Genomic DNA, 16,924 nt, shown 5'->3' with positions numbered 1-16,924 from the left:
TTGTTTAATCGACGGGACCCGGAGAAGGCCAACTCTGTGGGACCTTATCGGTCGCTGGGATTCGTGCGGTAGCAGGCGGTTCCGGAGGTACTCTGGTCCAATGCCATGTAGGGCTTTAAAGGTAATGACCAACACTTTGAATTGTGACCGGAAACCAATCGGCAGCCAATGCAAGCCACGGGGTGTTGAAGAAATGTGGGCGAATCCTGGAAGCCCCACGATGGCTCTCGCGGCTATGTTCTGCACGATCTGAAGTTTCCACTTAATGATTGTCATAGGGTGCAAATAAGCAATCAGGAAATAATTATTCTTTTCTATTTGCTACCCTTGGATTTCTAGCCATTCCAGCTTCCAAAGGATATTGACAGTTTAGAACAGGTTCAGAACAGAGTGACAAAGATGATTCTGGAAGATGAGGATATGCTTTCTAAGGAAAGAGGCAAGAAACTGAGGGTGTTCAGTATAAAGGCGGAGGAAGAGATGATATCATGACTGGTGGCTTAAAGAGTGCTAGAGGGAAGATAGTCAGAAATTATTCTGCATTACTACTAAAACTATCTCCAGAAATATGAAAGCAGCAACTTTGTTCTATTATGAATCACCAAGAGTAGATTGATATCTAAATTAAATGAATTTTTCTGAAGATCTGTCCAAGGTTGTGGCTGTCACTCTCTAAAGTTCTTAAGACAAAACTCAAGACTTAGCCTATTTCTCAAGGATACTTTAGCTGGTTTTCCTGCATATGGCGTGGGTTCCGTGAATAGGTTCTTAAGTAGAAAAGTTTGTAAAAAGAGGCAATTTTTCCCATAGGAATCAATGTAAAAGCAAATACGATTGGGGATTGGGAAAGCACAGGGAGGGTAGAGACCATGTTTCCTCCACAGGGAGATTCCTAGAGAGGTCCCACAGAGGCTTCTCCCTGCCTTTTCCGGCCCTGTTTCCTCCCAGTAGATTCCTAGAGAGGCCCCACGGAGGCTTCTCCCTGCCTTTCCCGGTTACAGTTTTGGAGGCTCGGGTTTGCAAGTGGAAAATGGTTCTTGAGAAGAGGCAAAAAAAATCTTGAACACCCTGTTCTTATTTAGAAACGTCTGTAAGTAGAGCCGTTCTTGGGTAGAGGTACCACTGTATTTCCATTCCAAAATTCTGCAATTTTATGGATTCTGTAGCCAGTTCAATTCGATATTTTGATTCTCAAACTACTCCATCCCAAAATAGGATGACCAATCATTCCCGCTTCTATTTTGTTTTTGTCTGCAATTAATTGAGTTGCATTAGAAAATTGTTTTCCTTTGGTTCATAATTTGGACTGAATTATTTACTGACATTTCTAAATCCAGTTTATATTTATTTCCAGGAATAAAAAGGTCATCTTAGTTTATGTAGTGTAATGTCATCATTCTTCACCATCCTTTGTTTATGTTTCCTTCCCCCAAGCACCAAAAGAAAAAAAATGCAGGGAATAAAATGACAGGCGTGTCATCTCCAAGCATTTGTTTTCCCCTAGAATTGGAAGTTACCTAAAAATGGCTAACACTGCCTATTGTAAACAATATACTTTATCTCCCACAAAGCAAAGATGCCACACTTGCCCATAAAGCAACCAGCATTAGCTAACATTTTCTCAGTATCTATAAATCTGTCAATTGAGGATAATAGATGCTACTGATGAAGTGGCTTATAAGCCATGAAAGCTTACACTCTTAATAAATATGTTAGCCTTTAAAGTGCTGCAAGACCTTTAAAAGAAAAACCTAATATATCCTAAATATTGAGAGAGCCATAAAAATGTATAACCTGTTCAGGCTACATAATTAACCCATTTTCTGTTTTCTCACAATAAATTGAACCATAAATTAATCAAAGAAGCTGCATCTTCTGAGTAACAGCAGCAACAACGAGGAGATTGAAATAAGCTTTGCTTATGGTGCATATAGATCTGACAGTATTTCAACTGACTTAGTTAAATGTGTTGCCTAAATATATTTGATCATGCTAAATATGTAAGTCTGTTTTTAACTGGACATTTTTTGTTGCTATTTAATTGGGAGGCTGTACCTAAATCACCTTACATACAAGTTTAAGTTTATTGCAATAAAGTTTAGACTTTTTGTCAATAACAATAACAGTAACAATAACAATAATAACAACAATAACAATAACAACAGAGTTATTTGGAGACCTTGGAGGTCTTCTAGTCCAAACCCCTGTTCGGGCAGGAGACCCTACCTTACTTCAGACAAATGATTATCCCACATTTTATTATTATTATTATTATTATTATTATTATTATTATTATTAATTGGATTTGGTATGCCGCCCCTCTCCGCAGACTCGGGGCAGCTAACAACAGCAGTAAAACAGTACAACAAAATCCAATACTAAAAAACAGTTAAAAACCCATTATATAAAAACCAATCATACATACAAACATACCATACATAAATTGTGAAGGCCTAGGGGGAAAGTGTATCGTAGTTCCCCCATGCCTGGCGGCAGAGGTGGGTTTTAAGCAGCTTACGAAAGGCAAGAAGGGTGGGGCCAATTCTAATCTCTGGGGGGAGTTGGTTCCTGCTGTGTTTGCTTAGAAACAGCCGGCCGGTTAGAGCCGTGCGATTGGCGTCCCTATCCAAGGTTCTGATAGGGCGCGTTCCATAGTTACTTTGTAAGCGGGAAAGCTACTGTGTATATGATTGGTTCCTGCCTCAGCCAGGGCTTGCTATAAAACTCTGTATGTATTGTTGGATTTCTTTAAGCCTGTACCTGCCTGTCTGGCATGCATTCCGTATTAAAGTGATCTCTTTCATAAGGCCTCCTCTGTTTTACTGGCGACGAGGATTCTCGCCATTTCTTCAGGATTTCTATGCTTGGACGTAAGTGACAATGTCAGTGCAACTTACTTTCGCCCCCTTCAATCCCCAAGGGGAGACATGGGATTCCTATGTTGCCCGTTTCGATTGCTTCTTAATCTCCAATGGGTACATGGAGATATCCGGCGACAGGAAAAGATCTTATTTCCTGGGGTTTTGTGGCCCCGAGATGTTCGAAACGGCTCGAGCATTGTTTGCCCCTACTTCGATCCACGATGTCTCTTGGGAAGACTTTCTTAAAACCTTGCAGGATCATTATGCCCCAGCCCCGTCCCGGTGTGCGAGGCGCTACAAATTTTACCAGCGAAATCAGGCTGAGGGGGAATCTATAAATGACTATGTGGCCGCCCTGCACCGAGCGGCACTTTATTGCGAGTTTGCAGACCTGAATGATTATCTCCTAGACAGGCTTGTAATAGGGGTGAGAGACGGTCGGCTTAAGCGGCGTCTCCTGGCCATTAGGGATTTGACATTTCAGGCTGCGCTGACGGAGGCTCGTGCTTTTGAGCTGTCAACGCAGTCGCTGGCAGCCATGGACAGCACCGTCAATGTAACCCGAAAGGCTACGGTAGCCACTGATAAAGCCACGGTTCTCCCAGAAGAGGAGGGAGGTCACGAAGCAGAGGAGGAGGAGGTGTGTAAATTGGCAATGAGTAGGAACCGAGACGTTCCTGTTACCCGTCCCAGGCCACCCCAGGCTCCTTGTCAGGGCTGCGGGGGCAACCATCTGAGGTCCTCCTGCCCGTCCCGTGATGCCGTGTGCTGGCATTGTGGTGCCAAGAGGCACCTTTCCAGGGTCTGCCGTTCTCGCAGAGTTTCTACAGCCGCTAGCCGAGAGCAACGGGAGCCCCAGAGTTTTATTCCCCGATGGCAGAAAAAATTTCCGTCCAACCGGCGTGAGGATTGCAACGCTATCTATAGTCGGCCACGCTTGGCTACCACGTTCGTGAAGGAGATGTCCAGTTCAGCGGAGAAGATTTCTTTGGTGGTCCAGTTGGGTTCTTTGAGGTGCCCTATGCAGGTGGACACTGGATCTGCCCATTCCTTGATTTCCTGGACAACGCTGAAGCGCTGTTTTCCAGCTGCCAGCAGAGGTCGCCTGTCTCCATGCTCGGTGCAACTTAAAGACTATCAAGGGACTCCAATACCTATTGTGGGGGAGGGCTATTTTCCAGTTCGTTACAAAACTTTTGTGGGCAATTTGCCTCTTATTATTATTAATGGGCCATTCTCTAATCTTTTAGGGTTGGACTGGTTCAAGGCTTTGGGACTTTCTGTGACTGGGGTAAATACTGTAACTGATATGGGGAAGTTTGAGATTTTGGCACGGGAGTTTCCTACTGTATTCGATGGTCAGTTGGGCTGTTACAAGGGAACCCCAATTTCATTCGGGTTAAACCCACAGGAACCAGCGGTTCGTTTGAAAGCCCGCAGGGTACCCATTCCCCTCCGGCCGAAAGTTGATGAGGAACTGGACAGACTGATCGCCCAGGGGGTGCTGGAGCCGGTGGATCAGGCTAAATGGGAAACCCCGGTAGTCATTGCATTTAAGGGGGATGGGGGAATTAGGCTGTGTGGGGACTACAAATGTTCCATTAACAAAGCGTTGGCACACCATTCATATCCGTTGCCAGTGGTGCAACAGCTGCTGCACACTTTGGGAAAAGGTCGGGTGTTCGCGAAGCTGGATTTATCTCAGGCTTATCAGCAGCTTCCAGTTGACCCCCTGGCTGCAGAGGCGCAGTCAATCATTACCCATCGAGGGGTTTTTAAGTGTCACCGATTACAATTTGGGGTCTCTATTGCCCCAGGGCTATTCCAGGGCCTGATGGAGAGGTTACTGTATGGGCTCGATGGCACGGTGCCATACTTCGATGACGTCCTGGTGTCGGGGAGTTCCACCGACGAGTTGATGGATCGAGTACGGAAGGTTTTGTCCAAGTTCAGGGACGCGGGGCTCAAGCTAAAGGAAAGGAAATGTGTTTTCGGTGTCCCAAGGGTGGAATTCCTGGGCTTTATTGTTGATGGGGAGGGAATTCACCCCACCCCTGAAAAGACACGGGCGATTAGAGAGGCCCCCAGGCCACGATCTAAGGCTGAGCTACAAGCCTTCCTAGGGCTTTTAAATTTTTACGCTATATTCATTCCGCATAAGGCGTCGGTGGCCGAGCCTTTGCACCGGCTTTTGGACAAACATGCGAAATGGCACTGGGGTGGAAGGGAGGAAGCGGCTTTTAATGGGGTCAAGGACTTACTGCTGTCCAATAACGTGCTGGCCCAGTACTCCCCAGGTTTACCTTTAATATTGACCTGTGATGCTTCACAGCATGGGGTGGGTGCTGTCCTTAGTCACAGGTTGCCCAATGGAGCCGAAGCCCCCCTGGCATTTTTCTCTCGCACATTGGCGCCAGCTGAAAGAAACTATGGTCATATAGACAAAGAGGCGCTGGCACTTATTGCAGGGGTCAAGCGGTTTCACGATTATTTATATGGGAGACAGTTCGAATTGGTCACAGACCACCAACCACTGCTGGGACTGTTATCAGGAAGCCGTCAAAGTCCAGTGGTCCTATCACCAAGGATGTCACGCTGGATCGTTTTCCTAGCGAACTATAGTTACACGCTGACCTACAAGCCAGGTCGCCACATAGCTCACGCTGATGCCCTGAGCAGATGTCCGCTGCCTGATGTTCTCGTCGACCCTGCTCCAACGTGCTCCGTGTTTGCTCTATCTGAGAGCAGAATTCCCATCTCTGCAACCGAAGTGGCCGGAGTGACCGGCCGGGATGCCATTCTATCCCAAATAAGGCAATGGGTATTAAGGGGTTGGCCAGCCACAGCCCCGGCCGATGTGTTTGTCCCATTTTTTAGATGTCAGTCTGAGCTCTCTGTTGAAAAAAGGGGTGGTGCTGCGTGGAAGCAGGGTGGTAATCCCAGAAACCTTGCGGGGCCAGGTGCTTGCAATGTTGCACAGAAATCACCCAGGCATAGTGCGCATGAAAAGTTTAGCTCGGGACTATGTGTGGTGGCCTGGATTGGATAAGGAGGTGGAGCTAAGGGTCGCTAGTTGTGCAGTTTGTCAGGAAAGCCGCCCTTTCCCTCCTCGAGCCGAGCCGCTGGCATGGGAGCCGCCTGCTGGTCCCTGGGCTCGCATATATATTGACCTAGCCGGTCCCTTTATGGGACAGACCTTCTTGATCGTCGTGGATGCCCATTCAAAGTGGGTGGAGGTTGTCCTGCTCAGATCTACCTGCGCTCAAGCTGTCATAGACGCCCTGTTGACTCTATTTGCCACTCATGGGTTCCCCGACCTTCTCGTTTCGGACAACGGTCCCCAGTTCACGGCGGTGCACTTTGAGACATTCCTGGCATCTGCTGGCATCAGACATGCATTAAGCTCGCCTTGGCATCCGGCCAGTAATGGCCAGGCGGAACGGGCAGTTAGGTCTGTAAAAGACGCCCTAAAGAGGATGCCACAAGGTTCATGGCAGGAAAGGTTAGCAGATTTGTTGCTAGCGCAACATTCCACCCCTTGCGTGGCTACAGGTAAAACCCCAGCCGAACTGTTGATGGGTCGCAAGCTCCGCATCATTCTGGACAGACTGCACCCTTGGTATTCTCAAACGGTACAGTGGCCGGTAACCCCAAATCGGCAGGTGAAAATTGGTAACACGGTGTTTGTCAGGGCTTACTCTGGAGGTCTGAATTGGGAAAGGGGAACCGTAAGGAGGGAGCTGGGACCTCGATCTTTCGAAATTGAACTAGAAGATGGAAGGGTTTGGAAGAGGCATTTAGACCAGATCCGGGTTGACAGGGCGTGTGATAGTCAAAAGGAAGGAGAAGAGGAGCAGCCGGGATCGCTTCTGAATCCGCTGCAGCTGGCCGTCAGACTGTCAGGGGAAAACGTATCGTCGGAACCTTTAAGGGGTGAGGAAATAAGGATTTCAGAGGAGGGATTGCAAGAAGCAAATTTGGAAAGGATTTCCGAGCAGGCGGGCATGCCCCGGCGCTCAGAGAGAGCGCGCTACAAACCGGCATATTTAAAAGACTATGTATGTGTCAATCAAGGGGTTAGGAGTGCTGTGTTTGCTTAGAAACAGCCGGCCGGTTAGAGCCGTGCGATTGGCGTCCCTATCCAAGGTTCTGATAGGGCGCGTTCCATAGTTACTTTGTAAGCGGGAAAGCTACTGTGTATATGATTGGTTCCTGCCTCAGCCAGGGCTTGCTATAAAACTCTGTATGTATTGTTGGATTTCTTTAAGCCTGTACCTGCCTGTCTGGCATGCATTCCGTATTAAAGTGATCTCTTTCATAAGGCCTCCTCTGTTTTAGTTCCAGAGGGTCGGGGCAGCCACAGAGAAGGCTCTTCCTCTGGGTCCTGCCAAGCAACATTGTTTGGTTGACGGGACCCGGAGAAGGCCCACTCTGTGGGACCGAACCGGTCGCTGGGATTCGTGCAGCAGAAGGCGGTCCCTGAGGTAATCTGGCCCGGTGCCATGAAGGGCTTTATAGGTCATAACCAACACTTTGAATTGTGACCAGAAACTGATCGGCAACCAATGCAGACTGCGGAGTGTTGGAGTAACATGGACATGTTTGGGAAAGCCCATGATTGCTCTCGCAGCTGCACTCTGCACGATCTGAAGTTTTCTTAAAACTTCCAGTGTTGGAGCATTCATAACTTCTGGAGGCAAGCTGTTCCACTGATCAATTTTTCTGTCAGGAATTTTCTCCTTAGTTCTAAGTTGCTTTTCTCCTTTATAAGTTTCTACCCATTGCTTCTTGTTTTTGTCCTACCCTCTGGTGCTTTGCAGAATAGCCTGACTCCCTTTTCTTTGTGGCAACCCCTAAAATATTGGAACATTGCTATCATGTCTTTCCTAGTCCTCCTTTTCATTGAACTAGATATACCCAGTTTCTGTAACCGCTCTTCATATGTCCAGTCCCCTAATCATCTTTGTTGCTCTTCTCTGCACTCCTTCTAGAGTCTCAACATCCTTTTTGCATTGTGGCGACCAAAACTAAATGCAGTATTCCAAGTGTTGCCTTACCAAGGCATTATATAGTGGTATTAACATTTTATATGATCTTGATTCTACCCCTCTTTTAATGTAGCCTAGAACTGTGTTGGCTTTTTTGGCAGCTGTTGCACACTGCTGGCTCATACTTAAATGGTTGTCAACTAGGACTCCAATATTCCTCTCACAGTTACTACTGTTACTACTATTATAAGGTACCATATATACTGCACCTGTGTGTTTTGTTTTTGTTGCCTAAATGTACAATCTTATTTTTTTACCATTTAATTTCATTTTGTTTGATAGCGTCCAATATTCAAATCTGTCAAGATCCTTCTGTAGCTTGAGCCCATCTTCTGGAGAGTTGGCTATTCCTGCCAGTTTGGTGTCATCAGAAAATTTGATGAGTTCCCCATCTATCCCTTCATCCAAATCATTGATGAAGATGTTGAAGAGTACTGGGCCTAAAAGAGTACTGGGCCTTAGGGTACTCCACTAGATGTGGCTTCAGAAGACACTTTGAACAGCAGAGCAATTTAGGGTTGGAAGACTTCTTGGAGGTCATCTAGTCCAACCCGCTGCTGTAGCAGAAAACTTTACATCACCTGGATTACTTTGATGCCTGTGACAGAGAGAAAAATTTGCCAGAAAGGAGAAGGAGTTTACTATGATAAGGCTGCCATGTAGAGAAAGGCAGAGATAGTCCTTGACTTATGACCACAATTGGGCCCAAAGTTTTGGTTGCTAAGCAAGAGCATTAAGTGCGTTTCACCACATTTTACTCAATCCATGACATCTCTTGGCTCTAACAGTCATATGCAAGCTAGGGAAGTACATCTGAAGGCATGTATACTGTTTTAATGTAAAGAAGTTAAGGTTAAATTTGTGGCAGAGAGTGGACTCTGGGTATGTTTTTCCAAATACAATAAGTGAAGTTGAAATGTATAGTTTTATAATCTCCCTCTCCCTCTCCCCCCCTCTCTCTGTGTATGTACATAAAAATACAGTATATATAGTAGATAATATATATTTTTGTGTGCCTCTGGAACATATGGCATACATACATGGGATTAAATGGTATATTTTGGGTGTTCAGTAGTAGTTAAGACATAGGGAAATTGTATTTCGTTGAGGCCTTTGAGTCAAGGAGTGACAAGAGTGATGTCAAGTTGGCCATGCCCATCTAGTCACATGACCACCAGTCACATGACTGCCAAACCACTCCCACCCACTCACAACTGCCAAACCACTCCCACCACAGTCACATGATCACAAAGCCACACTCACCATCACATGACCATCAAGCCCATCCACAAAATAAGTCACCCACACAGAACCAGTAGTAAAAAATTTAAAACCCAACTCTGCTCCCTGCTATTATTTGATTTGTGTTATGACAGATGAAAAATGGAAATATAGGTAAAGATTCCTGACAATCTTGGTATCTAACCTATCCACCCATTTCTACAGAAGTGCTATGATTGTTACATTTTCTGCCATCTAATGATTCAATGAACAGAAGGTGCAACTAAACTGGAACAATGAACTATTAAAATCAAACCAAACCAAAATTTATTATGGTCATGGATCATACAATTAATATATTATGTGCCTAACCACATAATATATTAATTGTAACCCTATTTGTCGATTATTAAAATACTGACAGAGTAGAACATCATTTCTACTTCTAAGTTAGTTATCAAAAAAACTGTATAATTTTGCTGCTTTGAATTTTAATATGTCTGTCAGAATGCTAGCATTTTGCTGACCTTGTCTGCACTTCCAAAACGTAGAGTCAGAGCTGAGGGTTACTCTTGAAAATAAAAAATAATAATAATGGAAAAAGATAATAGCAAATCATTATGATATTGTCAAGAAAATTACTGTGAGTCAAGTTCCCTATGAAAATGAATTTATCTTTTGTTTTAAACACTTGAAAATGAGTGTTTTGTTTTGAACCACATCCAAGTTTGCATAGAATTCTAAGGCTAGAATTTCAATGCTGCAAACCAATATTAATAAATCCCAAAAAGTAATTCACCACACTTGGTTAGATTTCTGACTATTTCACTAGAGTGTATCACCCAATCCAGACAGCAATTTACAGCAGTAATGTTTGGCAATTTGCATTCTATATATATATATGTAAGATCTATGCAGGCATCTCTCTGAAAAGTATTGCAAAGAAAATGAGGATATGACAAAGATAAATTTTGCCCCAATTTTCCTAGGCAACTGGCTGTCTTGGACCTTTTTATAAATTCACCAGAAAGGGCTGGAAAAGGCTCTAGCCAAGCTTCTTTCTGCTGTATCCTCAACACATAAATCCAATATCCCATGTGAGCATGTATATTTACATAACACTTTGCATATTGAACATAGAAAGATTAACAAAAGGGAATCCATAACAGGAAAGCTAAAAAGTTAAGATGACTTGTACAGTTGTGTGATTAAACTGATACTTCTATTGCATGGGCATGATCCTCTCTGGATAATACAGCGGCAGGAGAAATAAACTGTGGTCAGTGGCTAGCAGGTTTCAGGAAAGCCCTTAAAATCAGCTTCCCTGTAACCTGTCAGCAGTCTGTATTAGTTCTAGCTAATAGACAATAAAGATGCTGCATTGTTCTTGTGACTCGCCCCTTCATTTACATTTAGCAATAACCAAACAGAGAGAACAGTGAGAATGACAAAAGAGACTCTCACTAGAATGGGCCCAGAGAACTGGCAGGCGTGGATTGACCAGTTCCTGTTGGGACAACACATTACTCCATGCGTTGCCACTAACTGGAGCCCTACAAAAATGCTAATGGGATAGAAACTGAGGTCCCAACTAGAAAGGCTGAGCACCACTTATAACCCAGAACCTTCCCTAGAATCCAGCAATGCGCACACTGGCAATAGACGAATTAGTCTTTGCACAAAACTTTGCAGAAGATCCCAAGTGGGTGAAAGCCACCGTCATTGAAGTCACCAGCTCAAAATTGTATAAATTTAGCTAGATGACAGCCAAGTAGACACATTGACTAGCTCAGAAGTCAGTTGGGAGAATCCTGGCTTCAAAAACTGGAGATGATCGGTATAAATTTGATTAGTCACAAATCCGGTATATATTCTATCTTTTTTCCTTTCTAATAGTAACAAGAGATATTAGATATATAAATATGTAATATTTATTCTTAGTTTCAAAATCTCTATATTTTAATTAATTCAACACTTGCTTTTACCTGTTTACACGACCAATCTGATCCAAGGTAATGAGCTAATCAATTAGTAATTAGTTCACACTCTTAACACAGCTCCACTGTACACTCGCCCACCCCTTTCTCTTCCTTTTTTCCCACTTCTTTCTTTTGCTTTCTTATTTCTCCCTCTTCTTCTCTTATCTATCTTCTATCTTCCCCTTATCCCCCTTTCTACAAGTCTATATGTCTATTAACTGTTATACTTTTATAATTAGTTATATTATATTATATTATACTAAGATTTAACTATTACCTGTTCTGACTATGCATTTTATATTTTGTATTAAAAAAAACCAAAAAAACCCCCTGGAGACCTCTACACCATCTGGAGCCTCAGTGTCCAGACAGGAGCAACTCGAATCTCCAACCCAAGACCCATGCAATGAGGACCGCCAAGAAAATCACAGTGGAAACCAGGCTCTATCTACCAGATAATAAGGAGCCCAATGTTAAGCCTGGAGGGAGAACACAAACACCAATCTGCAGCCCCTGTAGTCCAGCTATGTCAACCTGGAAAGGAGGGGGTAGACATAGAAACTTCAGCTGCCATGCCTGGAAGCCAGTTTTAGATTTTTCCACAATCCGATGAAGAGCAGAAAACCTCCTGAGGACCCAGTAGGACTATTCAGTGCCATATTTATTTGCATGACTATGTGATCTACATTAGTTCTGGATTGGACATTACAGAAACTAAGAAGGGAGGAGTGTTATGTACTGATGTACGGAGTACAAATTTGCATAGCCACCACTGATTGGCTAATCCAGCAGAAGGAAAAATGAACTGCTGTCAGTGGCTAGCAGATTTTAGGTAGGCACTTAAAAGCGGTTTGCCTGGAACCTTCCCCGCCAGCAGTCCATATTAGTTCTAGCTAATAGACAATAAAGGTGTGGAACTATTCCTGTGACTTGCCTTTCATTTACGCGTGAATCTAACAAAGTATGGGCATATTTGGAATAAAACCTAAGCATTAACATGTCATAAAGTGGCCATGTCAAATCCCAATAAAACATCTTTCCTCATAAAATCATATACCAAAATGTCCTACCTGTTAACGACTACTTCACCTTCAACCGCAGCAACACACGATCACGAAATCGATTTAAATGTCAACCGCTCCAAACTTGACTGCAAAAAATACGACTTCAGCAACAGAGTAATCAACGCCTGGAATGCACTACCTGATTCTGTGGTTTCCACTCCTAATCCCAAAACCTTTAGCCTTAGACTATCTACAATTGACCTCTCACCCTTTCTAAGAGGTCTGTAAGGGGCGTGCATAAGCGCACCACTGTTCCTCCTGTTCCTGTCCTATTGTCTTCTTTTGTTACTTTTTATCATTACTGTACTTATCTAATCTTTTATTTGTACAAATTACCATCCTATAATTGTTTGACTAAATAAATAAATAAATGAATGAATGAATGAATGAATGAATGAATGAATGAATGAATAAATATTTATTTGCATTTTATGTCTATTTGCTGCCCCACCGCTAAAGATATCATTGTAGAAGGCACTGGATTTTCAATAACATAATTCTACGACAAATGTACTCTAAGTAACTACTGACATGACATATGTACTGATATTAATATAAGGCAAATGTGACTTGTTTGAAGCAGTAGCAATTTGTGCACAAACATTTATTCCTTTATTTCTGACACAAGATGTTAGTATACCAATTATTTGTGGTGAAACATAGACAAATGTAACTTGCAAGATTATTGAAATTATAAATATCCAAGAAGTAAAACAAAATCCATTTTTTTTTAAAAAAAATGGCACTATTTAATCTATGTTATCAGTCAATATGGTCTATACTGTATTTTAAAGAGAAAGATCATACGCCCTCTGGTGGCATTAGGTAAAACATTCCATTATTTCTATCTATTTATTTCCTCCTAAAGTGAAAATATCCAAATTCCAGGCAAACATTTTGCAATCGTTGGATACATTTAAGTCTTACTGAGTTTCATTAGACTTTGCTATAAATAAATATGTAGAGGAAAGCTCTGCATGTCATTTTTGTTTAATATTGTGTAATTTCTTTAACTTTCTTTTAAAACAATCCTTTTTTAAACAGATAGTTCCATGACTTTAGAGTATAGTGATCCAATTTCATGTCAGATCAATTTCTCAATCAATTTTTCCATGGCATTCATTTACTATTAAGTTGTTTCACTTATAATTTCCTGTGACATTGACAAAAACACATATAAAAGGTTCATACACATGCAAAGTTATTATATATTAAACAAAATGCCCAGGCAAAACCTTTATTCATATGAAAATTTCAGTTAGTTTCATTTTTCAGTTTAAATTGTTACATAGAAACATAGAAGTCTGACGGCAGAAAAAGACCTCATGGTCCATCTAGTCTGCCCTTATACTATTTTCTGTATTTTATCTTAGGATGGAGATATGTTTATCCCAGACATGTTCAAATTCAGTTACTGTGGATTTATCTACCACATCTGCTGGAAGTTTGTTCCAAGGATCTACTACTCTTTCAGTAAAATAAGATTTTCTCATGTTGCTTTTGATCTTTCCCCCAACTAACTTCAGACTGTGTCCCCTTGTTATTGTGTTCACTTTCCGATTAAAAACACTTCCCTCCTGGACCTCTGTATAGTCTGGAGGACAGAAGGAAAAGGGGGGACATGATTGAAACATTTAAATATGTTAAAGGGTTACTTTAACATATTTAAATGTTTCAATCATGTCCCCCCTTTTCCTTCTGTCCTCCAGACTATACAGATTGAGTTCATTAAGTCTTTCCTGATACGTTTTATGCTTAAGACCTTCCACCATTCTTGTAGCCCGTCTTTAGACCCGTTCAGTTTTATCAATATCTTTTTGTAGGTGAGGTCTCCAGAACTGAACACAGTATTCCAAATGTGGTCTCACCAGTATTCTATATAGCGGGATCATAATCTCCCTCTTCCTGCTTGTTATACCTCTAGCTATGCAGCCAAGCATCCTACTTGCTTTCCCTACCGCCTGACTGCACTGTTCACCCATTTTGAGACTGTCTGAAATCACTACCCCTAAATCCTTCTCTTCTGAAGTTTTTGCTAACACAGAACTGCCAATGCAATACTCAGATTGAGGATTCCTTTTCCCCAAGTGCATTATTTTACATTTGGAAACATTAAACTGCAGTTTCCATTGCTTTGACCATTTATCTAGTAAAGCTAAATCATTTACCATATTACAGACACCTCCAGGAATATCAACCCTATTGCATACTTTAGAGTCATCGGCAAATAGGCAAACCTTCCCTACCAAACCTTCCCCTATGTTACTCACAAACATATTAAAAAGAATAGGACCCAGAACAGACCCTTGTGGCACACCGCTTGTAACCTGTCCCTGCTCAGAATACTCACCATTAACAATAACTCTCTGATGTCTACGCTTCAGCCAGTTGCAAATCTATTGAACTTGTTCAGGGTTATGGTGGAGGATGAAGATTGATACTGTCCACAATTACAAGTGCATTTCTTTTTTGACTTGCAAAAATAAAACCGAGGTGTAAAATATTGCTGAATATTCTTACAATGTCTCAAAATGCTCTAAAGTGGAACACAGTCTATAAACATATTTGACATATATTTGGAGATTTGTTCAACCTCTTTCCAGCAAGAATATCAGAGTATGGTATTTGACACATGCATATGTGTTAGAAAGGCATTTAACTATCATTATAGTCAGAAGCAGGGTTCTCTGAAAAGACACAATGTGATCTAAATTAGAATAAGTTGAGGGCAGCCTATGAATGATGTTCTAATGTTTCTTAACTTGAGAAACTCTAAGATTTGAAGACTTCAGTTACCAGAATTCCTTATGCTAAGTGGAGAATTCTGGGAATTGAAGTCCATACATCTCAGAATTAGATGTTCAAAACACTGATCTAAACTAGTGAATCTGGTCTAGACCAATTGTTTCCCAGCCTTGTATTAATGATAAGAGAGGACAGTTTCAATAGCTGTTATCTGATTAAAAGTGAGGATCTCTGCATTTGAGATTCAGAATTGGAAAGCAATGGTCATTCCCATCTTCAAAAAAGGAGACCCCTCTTTTGTAGATAACTACAGACCAATATCACTATGCTGTATCCCATGCAAAGTCATGGAATCAATTATAAACCGATCAATTACTCTCCACTTTGAAACTAATAATCTACTCTCTAACAAATAATTTGGATTCAGAAAAAAACTATCCTGCAACCTGCAGCTCCTCCACTGTAAAAGCATATGGACAACTCATCTTGATCAAGGAAAATCTATAGATCCAATCTATATTGACTTCTGCAAAGCCTTTGATTCAGTGGTCCACGACAAACTACTCCTAAAACTCAAATCCTATGACATCTCAGGATCCCTCCACTGCTGGATTACTACATTCCTATCAAACAGACAACAAGTGGTTAAAATAGGACACACCATATCTACCCCTGTCGCTATTAAAAGCGGAGTTCCCCAAAGTAGCATACTGGGACCAACTCTCTTCATTCTCTACATCAATTACCTTTGCGATCTTATCACAAGCAGCTGTTTTCTCTTCACAGATAATGTTAAACTTTTCAACACCACCGATAACACAACTACTTTAAAAAAAGACCTAGACTTTGTTTCTGATTGGTCTAACACATGGCAACTCCAAATCTCAACCAGCAAATGCTAGGTCCTCCACATCGGCAAAAAGAATCAGAACTGCAAATATAAACTGAATAAACAAATTATCACAGATAACCCCCACTCAGTTAAGGACCTCGGCGTATTAATAAGTAAAGACCTAAATGTCAAAGCCCACTGATACAACATCACCAAGAAGGCTTCAAGAGTTGTTAATCTAATCCTACGTAGCTTCTGCTCTCTCAATCTCACACTACTTACCAGAGCTTACAAAACTTTCACCAGACCCATCCTAGAATACAGCTCATCTGTTTGGAACCCATACCGCATCTCAGACATTAACACCCTTGAAAATGTCCAAAGATACTTCACCAGAAAAGCCCTTCACTCCTCCACCCTTTAAAACAGAATACCCTATGAAACTAGACTTACTATCCTGGGTCTAGAAAGCTTATAACTGATGCCTTAAACATAATCTAAGTATTGCCCACAAGATCATATGCTGCAATATCCTGCCTGTCAATTCTTCAGCTTCAACCACAACAACACAAGAGCACACAACAGATACAAGCTTAATATTAACCACTCCAAATTTGACTGTAAAAAATACTACTTTAGTAATCGAGTTGTTGAAGCGTGGAATACATTACCAGACTCCGTAGTATCTTCCCCTAACCTCCAACATTTTATCCTTAGATTATCCACAGTTGACCTCTGCAGATTCCTAACAGGTCAGTAAGGGGAGTGCCTCCCGTCCCATGTCCTATTGTCTCTCTCTCCTATTAAATGTATACTTACTTGGGAGTTCACACATCTTAAATCTACCAAGGCTGAGAAACACTGCTTTAGATATTGCATTGCACAAAAGAGTAGCAAGAGAAAGAAAGGGGTGGACAGTGAGCAAAAAGTAAATATTAAATTTCAATTCAATCCTGTTTGTTTGAAATTACAGTATAAACATCAATAAATATGTACCTACAAACGTAAAACATTTCTACTCATAGAAATTCTATTTTCCTGAAGAAAAATAATTTTAAGAAAAATTCTTCTATAAATTTTGTATTCCACAGAACCAATACAGAACCTAAATAGATTAATTCTTGGATTATCAGGTCATAACAGCAGAGCACAGCACTAAACATAATATAATATA

The sequence above is a fragment of the Erythrolamprus reginae genome, chromosome Z, assembly GCF_031021105.1.
Source record: "Erythrolamprus reginae isolate rEryReg1 chromosome Z, rEryReg1.hap1, whole genome shotgun sequence".
In the NCBI taxonomy this organism is placed as follows: Eukaryota; Metazoa; Chordata; class Lepidosauria; order Squamata; family Dipsadidae; genus Erythrolamprus; species Erythrolamprus reginae.
Note: the sequence above shows the minus strand (reverse complement) of the source record.